General features: G+C 33.2%; 1 pseudogene; it reads right to left on the reverse strand.

Moving 5' to 3' along the window:
* Nucleotides 1-8,594: 8,594 nt before the first annotated feature.
* Nucleotides 8,595-9,062, reverse strand: LOC118730570 (annotated as a pseudogene).
* Nucleotides 9,063-9,523: the final 461 nt, after the last annotated feature.

Here is a 9,523-nt window from a genome sequence, read left to right on the forward strand (position 1 = left end):
GTTCTCTTTTTCTGTTGTTCAGATAATGCATCTCTAAGATGGGTATTCACCGTATTTCTTCCTATTTAATTTTCTATACTTAGACTTAATTCTAACTTTTCAAACATTTTCTTAAGTTAAAATTCAAGATTTTTATCATTGATTCTCCCCCATCAATTTCTGCTGTCACATTTCTAATTTCCACAATTTTTCTTTACTTGTCTGGACATTTATTTCTTTATTATTTATTATTACTTTTCCATTGCATTCACAACTTCACACAGGGGCCTAATTTTTGGCATAGCTTGGCTTCTGACATGCCTTCCTTTCTGAGCTTAGTCATTTCTAGCTTTAAAAAATTTAAAATTTTTTAGATATTTATTTTTAAGGGGGTGTTATTTTCATGCAAGCATGATTTTCTTTCTCTGGGAGGCAATATTAAACACAGACACACAGAGTTTACTTCTACTTCCATCACTCTATTTTCTTCTGCTGCTTATTTGGTCTCTGTCTTTCATGTTAGAGGCTTTCTTCAAATATTTGGGGTTCCTTGGCTGCCAATAAATATTTAAGAATGAGTTACTAAATATCTGATTAGAAACTTATGGGCTTGTCAACTAGTGTGTCTCCACCAGTTGACAGCTAAATCCACTTCATTATTTTAGTAGGATGTCATGAGGAAATAGAAGTAAGCATGTGTTGGCTTTGCTGTACAATTTAGACAATTTGGAATATATACTTTTATGACACAACTGCTTAAGATATGGCATTATTTAAAAACACTTATCTAAGCATGTAAATTACAACGTCTGTTTTGTAAACTGAATAAACCCACGTAAGTTTCTAAAGGTGATAAAATTGAATCATGAATCTCTTTTGTAACAAATAAACTACAACTATTTTAATGTGCTTTGCACATTTTTAATAACCATGAAGGGAATACAGTATTCTCAATAGATCAATTCCATGCTTCATCTGATTAATCATTCTAACTTTTATAATTCTTGAAGTGCCAAAATATCTCCTCACTGCAGCTGCATATTCGCAGTCCAAAACATTCTTTCCAGTATGACTTGATTGTCCTCATCAACTTTGTAATAACCTTCATATGTGAGGTGAGAGAGTGAACAAGAATCAGTCTTGCCACCAGAGTGGATTTGGAGTTCTAATGTGAATTCGGATTAGAAACAGTGCACTAGCTCTGAGGAGAATCAGTTGGAGTGAGTTGCCATAAAAGAAACACCAAAAAACAAAACCAAAAAAAAAACCAGGGTAAAAATATGACTGCTCCTCATTTTCAAAAACTTGATTAAACATTTATTAATTTCAAAGAATAAATATATGTTTTGTCAAAAAAGTAGGCATAATATCAATGTTAAAATCAAAGCAAAAGGGATAAAAAAAAAATTTGTATATGGTGATGTCAGTATGACTACAAACTTGCATGCTCGAGAAAAGAATGAACTACCTGTAATTTAGGATGAAAAGCTGCCTCCATTCTTGTGCAATGCAATTCTGAAGTTAGAGTGATTTCTATGTGAGTTAAAACAGTGAGTGGTTTTTATAGGAGACCTCTATATGGCAAAAGAAATCAAAGAAGGTAACAGAGTTCCCCTGAGGGCTAACCACCCTTATTCAAGTTAATGAGATATGCGCCTGAATAAGGCCTCAGTCAACATTAATTTTTTTTTTTAAATACAAGGTTAGAAAAAAGTACCATTCCCCCCTCCCCGCAAATAGCCTTTCTCCTAATGAGCACTTTAGATTACATTATTTTTTCTCAAAATAATTTATGTGAATTCTTTTTTCCTAAAAAAGTTTATGTAGATTTATGCCACTTGTCGTTCTGTAAAGAAAAGCATTTTTATTCTTCTGATTGCATAGAACAAAAGCAGAAGCATGGCAAGAAAATTGGTGGCAGGAGCGGAACGGTAGTGAGATGTTCTGAAATTAAGGAAGCCAAAATAAAAGTGGAAAATATTCATATTTCCCCCCCTTTGTTCTGTTTCCAAATGTGCACCCTTAAATTAGCATAGAAAGATTATTTAGTGCTTAATGGCACGTAATTCCCTTGCATAAATTATAAAAAATGAAAGATATTTGCAGTTATATCTAACTCTGAATTTTAAAGCAAGCAAATTAAAAGAGAAAACTAAGGAAAAAAATTATATCCATTAAAAATCAGTGGGACTATTTTACTGTGTGGATTCATAAACTCAACTTCAAAAGATACCTAATGCACTTTAATAATTTGTCAGAAGTGGCCCAATTCTTCAATTTTACTTAAATTAAGGCAAAAATTCATAATGTTGACCTTTACTTTTTACTACCCCTTCCCTCTGGTAAGTACCATGCCATTATCTGTGTCTGAATTTTTGTTTGTTTGATTTTCTTACTTGTTTCTTTCAGTTTTATATACCACAAGTGAGTGAAATCATATGGTTCTTGATTATTTCCACCTAACATTCCTCTTAGGATGGTATTCTCAAGATCCATCCATGTTTTTGCAAATGGTAGTATTTCATCTTTTCTTATGGCTGAGTTGTATTCTACTGTATGCATGTACCACATCTTCTTTATCTAACCATCTGTTGAAGGATACTTCTGTTGTTTCTGTGCATTGGCCACCATAAGTAATATTGCAATGAACATAGGGATAAATATATCATATAGAAATGGATGTCAAGTGTTTGTGGTGGGGAGAGTAAAGGAAGATTTCAGAAGTCATACTGGATTTCAATCTAAGAATGACTAAGTTCTCAATAAATCACTGGAGAAATTATTCCATGTAGAAGAAAATGTGCAATAGGCCAGATCAGAAAAGGGCATGGATTGTTTTGAAACTGCAGCATAAGCTTTGCAGAGTTGCAGAAAGTGGTAGAAGGTGAGATAAAGAAAGGTGTTTGAAAGGTTTTATGCATGCTACAAATAGGAATTTGTACTTTAGTGTTTAGGTATTGGGGAGTCACTTAGAGATCTTTAGAGGGAAACAGACATGATTGGTTTTGCCTTTGGAAATATCTCTGATAGAATCTTCAAAGGTGAACTAGAAAGGACTGAGCATTTAGGCGAGAAAAAAAGTGAGTAGCAATTGTAACAAAAGAGAAAATAATAGTTTTGAGAAATATTTGAACAGCTAGAGCTATCAGGTCCTCATCACTAATCAGATTTGAAGAGAAGGGGAGGAGGGGAAATAACCAGGAATGATTATCTTGTTTCTAGTTTGGCCAAATGGAAAATGATGTTTCTATTACTCAGATAAGCAGAGGAAAAGCAGAACGAAGATAATAAATTTGTTTTGAGAAAATTGGATACTTTTGTAATGGAGAGTCAAATAATTTATTTGAATACAAATACCAGCAGAGATTTTTTTTTTTGGAAAAAAATAGTTTATTCCTCTAAAATAAATACAACTTTTTTTTTAAGTCCTAGAAAAATATTACTAATAGCAATTGATCTCCACATATCTGAACACCTACCTCTCCCATTCCTGGAATCAGGTATTACTTAAACCTACTTTCTCTGGATCACTGACTTGGCAAATAGCCTGAAGAAGTATGTAGACTTAAGAAAGTCTTTGCAGATGGAAATTCTGCTTTCCTCATTGTATTACCATTAATGTCCTTCCCTTTTCTTGACTATGGAGTGGAAGAATTCAATTAGAGGACATCTTTAGGTTTGAGCTTTGGCTTATAATACTGGATATATTTAGTTATCACAGGACTAACAGTTATGCCTAAAAAACCACCTGACATTTCCTTTATATTGTTTCAGGGACGAGACAAATGGTGACCAGATGGTCCAGTCCAGAAAAGCATAATTGCCAACTCTGATTTAAGCTGGAAAAACTTCTCAAATGAAAATGGGAATTTAGCTTCAAGATAGTAGTTTCCATGTGTGAGTTTTAAGTTCTCTAAAAGGGTGGCTGGAGAGGAATAACAGGAAAAAAATCATTTGCAGGATTAAGATGATAAGTTTATTTTTTTGGGAATGAAAAACATCTATTTCTTGCTTGTGTATATTTGTACGAGTAGAAATAATTAACCTCTTTTTTTTTTTTCTTCAGACCTTAGTGTTTCTCATCATGCTCTAGAAATAGTTAACTGAACTGACAGATTTGATTATTCAAAGTGGTCAGTCTCATTTTTTATTTCACTTTGACATAAGACTTGGCACAGGTGTATTACAAGTTAGGCTCATTTATTGCTGCACTTTTAAGTTATAAATCTGGTTAACATCTATGGAAAATGTAGTGTAGAATTGAAGACATGTCCAATTATCTGGGCAATTTGTTTTATGAACTTATACCAAATTAAATAGAAAGCTTCACCAGTATTTGTTCTTCTTCTGTGGGCTGCAAATCAGTGAGGAAAAACTTCTTGAAATAGGGCATTGAAAGTTCTGGCCTTTCAGATTGTTTCCTGAATGTGTTCTGATTAAAACAGGATCTGAAAGTCTGATTGATAGTCTCTATTTCCTTTCTTAATGTCACAAATACATTCAGAATGTTGACTTCTATGCAAAGTAGAATTGCTAAGCTGGACTGCATTGCCTTCAGCTGTTCTTCATATTAGAGGAAATGATTTGACTAAGCACTTAAATCATGGATATGCAAGGCTGGGTTTCTCAGGAAGTAATTATTGAAATATATTTTGTGAATCTCTCATCTATAAAAATAAAACAGAATTCAGCCTAGGATGGGCAATCAACACATAGTATTATGTGTATATGCTTTTGGACTTTAAAAAATAGAGTGCCTTATCTGACCAGCATCATACATAATAGTGGATTATTAAGGATTTATATATAACCACATTTTCTCTCAAATGCAGCAAAAAGTATATCAACAGGGATAAATATTTTAAAGTTGAAAACCAATGAACACTTTAGTTCTTCCTTAAGAAAATTTGCCAGTAGAAAATACTCTGTTAAAAAATAGCGAAAACTGTGCTTAACACTGCTAAGTGCCACTCCTGACTGCTAAGGGAATAAATTTTATTAGAAAATTAAAAACAAAACAAAACTGTCATGTTCAAATATGCAATTATATATGGCAAATAAATTAGCACAAATAGAGGAATTTAGAAAATAATCCTTTGTGGTAAAGGCATGATTTAGTTGCCTGGTAAAATTAATTGATCTTTGTGAGTGAGAATTTGTTCCCTAGAAGTTGGTCAACATCCATTAAAGAAAGTCATATATGCAAATTTAAAACTATTTCTCAAGAGAGCTATTATAGAAACCTTAAAAGAAATCTCCTTATTCCCAATACATTTTCTGATCAGTTTTTCTTTCTGTTGTTAAAATTAAGTGGATGATGTGTTGAAATTTATCCTCATTGCTTTTTATTCTTCCCAGCATTATTCATACCATAGTCTATTTTCTTCATTTACTATACCAATTTTTTTTAATCTGACAGTTTTCCTTGTATTTCAATGTATTGTTTTGACAGTTACTCATCAAGATTTCACTTGAATAAAGAAAATCATAATTCATGTTCACATTTTAAACTTAACTCATTTTAGTCTTCCTTCTTGTTTCATAGTCCTATGTGCAATACAATGACACAGATTATAACTGACAAAATAATGGCTTAAACTTTATATGTTTAAAGAGGGGTTACTGGATACTAAAAACTAAACTTTCCCACAAGAGATGGACAATATAATGATTTTAAAAAGCCAATACTTTTTATTCTTAACCAATAAGCTAAATTATACATAATTTACTCTTGTTCTTTCCCATGGCATTTATGACCTGGACTAGTCTATCATGCACTGGCTTGTGAATAATATTACTTTGCCTTAATTTACACACTGCCTTCTCCCTTATTTTCATATTCTCCTTGATGAATGAACTTTGTTTTCACCTTTCTTCCTTACATGTTGTCTGCCTTTCCTATTTTTTGTTACTATTATCTATCTATCTATCTATCTATCTATCTATCTATCTATCATCTATCTATCTATTCATCTATCATCTATATATCTATATCATCATTTGTTTATATATCTACATCATTATCATAATCTTTTATATCTCAGTATTTTAATAATACACTCTGACATGGTTTTTATGATGGCAGAGAGGTTTTCTTTTGCACATCTCTGCCTCTCATTCCTTATAAAGTTTGATAAAGAAGATTGAGAAATTAAAACTCTTTAACCACGTAGTTTAGTTTTTGGAAAGATCCTTTTGATTGCCAGTGCTTTCAATTCTATTAGGCAAAGGTGTCTGTAGAGAATGTAGTAGGCAGCTTGAATGGAGGTCTTTAATCAGTGTATTATGTTAGGAATCATCAACCAATAGCCCTTGAACTGGTCTCTGTCTAAATTGTAGTGAAAAGAAGACCTATGCAGAAAACTCTGCCTCATTCTGAATCCCCTTTTTTTCTTCTTAGATAGATCAGCTTTGGATCGAGTCTTAAATGAGAAAAGAGTTTTCTTCTGATATAGAATCAAAGGATTTCATGACTTTTTTTTTCTTCCAAAAAGTCCACTTAGGAGCCCATGGAGTTGAACCAAATAGTTTTCTCTTTCTCATTCATGATAATGAAGGAAAATTATTGAAAACAGTATAATTTTGAGTGTAAGCTTTATGAACATAATAGAATATATTATTTTTAACTCAATATTTTATTTGTTTATAGCCCTTGTTTTTATATAATGCTTTATTTAATTTTTGAATATTTTGGGATTATAATGTTTATACAAAAATTAATGTTAATATGGTAGATAAATATAATATTCTTTTGAATGGATTTTTAAAACTTTTTATTCCTATATATTATTTTATTTATAATCTAACAAAATGATTAATACAAATTCTACAGAATTTGGATGAAAGTTTAACTTGACTGTGCTTCAAAAATTATTCTTAAATTATCATATTAAGTACATAGCTCCTATATTATTACTCCTTTGAAGCACTGGTTTAAACAATAAATAGATAAAAACTAATTCTCATTCATAAAGCTCAGTATAAATTTAATAGTGTAAACATCCTATTTACTTTAAAGAAAACAGTTATTTATTAAATTTTTTTGACAAAAGTTACTTCACATAAAGAAGTTAAATACCACTGTTTAATGAACATTAAATAAATAACAATGGAAATTAAGAAGACAAAAGGGCCGTTAAGCAGCCTTGACTTGATTCACACAAGAGACTGTTGAAATTTATGCTCAAGTCACTGAATACCAATGTATGCAACATCTGAACATGTGGGTACCACATTTAATTCTTAAAAAACTCTTAAAAAAAACATTAATTGGACAAATATCTGGTAAATACTTTCTTTCTGAAACATTTAACTTTTCTCTACCCAGTAGTCCTGGCTTTTCAGCTGGAAACAGTACCTTACTCCACTTCATTGTCCCAAAGATGCCATTTACAGCATAATAGTTGATTAATTTTAAACTAGAAAAGTTATGTTACCTCATTCCCTTGGCCTCTGGTTGATCTAGTTATGAGTAAATGGTTAGAGTTAGCCAGTGCATTCTTTATGTAGTATTTTCTTGTTACCTTATGCATTTATTGTGGCAAAGGTTTAACATATAAAGAGATAAACAGTAGTATATAGACATTTCCCATGCCTTATTGGCTAGAAGAGCAAGGTGAGCTGTCTGGGAAGTGGGTCAGGAAAGAGCAGTAGAATAAAAAAAAAAAAAGAGAGAAAAACGAGAAAATATTGAATGTGATGATATGGAATACGTATACTTCCCATGGTAGTCCAATGGTTTGACCTAGGCAAGTCGGAGGTGCAGAAGAACAAGATGACCTATTCAGGCATTGGTGAGAATCCTAACACCATGGCATGGCCCTTTCATTCAAATCTGCCTTTGCAAGGTTGGCTGCAGAACCTACTGAAGGCTCCACATTTCTCTTTCTCTAACTGGAGAGAGTTGCTTGTACACTTGAGAGGACTATCTTTGCTTTAAAGGTGAAGAACTGCCCTCGCTGGTTTGGCTCAGTGGATAGAGCATTGGCCTGTGGACTGAAGGGGCAGGTTTGATTCTGGTCACCTTGACCAGGTTGCAGGCTCTATCCCCCGTGGGGAGTGTGCAGGAGGCAGCTGATCAATGATTCTCTCTTATCATTGATGTTTCTATCTCTTTCTCCCTCTCCCTGCCTCTCTGAAATCAATAAAAAATATTTAAAAAATTAAAAAATAAAGGTGAAGAACTTAACTTCTGAATCCTCAAAATACTGTTTGGGAAAACTTTTCCACTTAACCCTAACTAGTGTTTGTACGTAGTTGGTAGTGTTTGTACATAGTTGGTAGTACAGTGCTTTGTACGTAGCTTGTGTCCATCCAGAAATTGTCAAGTGAATGAATGACATCGTTACTAACTCCTATATTTTTTAATCTGTTCACATGGCACACACGATGCAATGACTCTTTTCACAATATGCAATGAGCACAATCTCTAGTCAATCTAACACATTAAAACATTTTTTTTTTTTTTGGATTCTTTTAGAGTGGAGTCAACCTGTGAGGAAGAGACAAATGATGAGTTAGGTGAATAAACTATTCAATTCATACATTCCTTACTCTTGATAATTTTTTTTTCAGTGTAAAATTTTTATATTTAGAATTAGGCAGGTGGACTCAGTTTAGATGATTCCAATTTTGTTGGCAACATCCAAAGCATCATAGTCAGGAGCCAGTTAAACATATGCCTTCTTCTCGCCATCAGGCCTGATCAGGGTGTTGACTTTGGCCACATTACTGTCATAGAGCTTCTTCACCACCTGTTTGATCTGGTGCTTGTTGGCCTTGACATGCACAGCGAACACAAGTGTATTATTGTCTTCTATCTTCTTCATGGCTGATTCGGTGGTCAGGGGGAACTTGATAATGGCATAGTGGTCAAGCTTGCTTCTCCTGGGTGCGCTCTTCTGAGGATGTTAAGGCTGCCTCCAGAGCCTTAGTGTCTTTGGCTGTCAGAAGGTGGGTGATGTGTGGATCTTTCTTGTGTGGCTCTGGCCGCCTTTTAGCACTGCTTTCTTTGCTTTCAAAGCCTTTGCTTTGGCTTGGGCTTTGGGGGGGGCAGGAGCTTCCTTCTCAGTTTTCAGTGCCATCTTTGTAAAAAGGACATTTGATAATTTTTATGAGAGTTTTCTTACCATTTCCATGCTTTAGTTTTTGATTCTGGAAAGTTGAATCTACTTGGACTTAGCCCATTGACCCATTTTTGTGTTTCCAGTTCTGCAAATTGGAACATATCTGAAATTTATTAATTTCAGAGTACATAAGCCAAAAGTGTATTTAAGAATCCCTATTTTCTCTTTTGTTACGTAAAAGTGAAGTGATCTCCAGTAGAGAGGGGACCCTCCCTTTTTGATAGGCTTGTCTGAAGAATAGGGAACTATTTACATGTGAGCTTGGAATAATCGTGCCAAAAAAAAAAAAAAGCGGTGTGTTTTGATGCATCCTTATCATTCATTCTATTCTTTTAAGAGTTTTACTTTGTGTTTCACAGAATAGAAATCTGGCATATTGCCTTTAAATATTCATACAGAGTCAATATTATGTTTAAATT

Source organism: Pipistrellus kuhlii, unplaced genomic scaffold (genome assembly GCF_014108245.1).
Source record: "Pipistrellus kuhlii isolate mPipKuh1 unplaced genomic scaffold, mPipKuh1.p scaffold_m20_p_3, whole genome shotgun sequence".
In the NCBI taxonomy this organism is placed as follows: Eukaryota; Metazoa; Chordata; class Mammalia; order Chiroptera; family Vespertilionidae; genus Pipistrellus; species Pipistrellus kuhlii.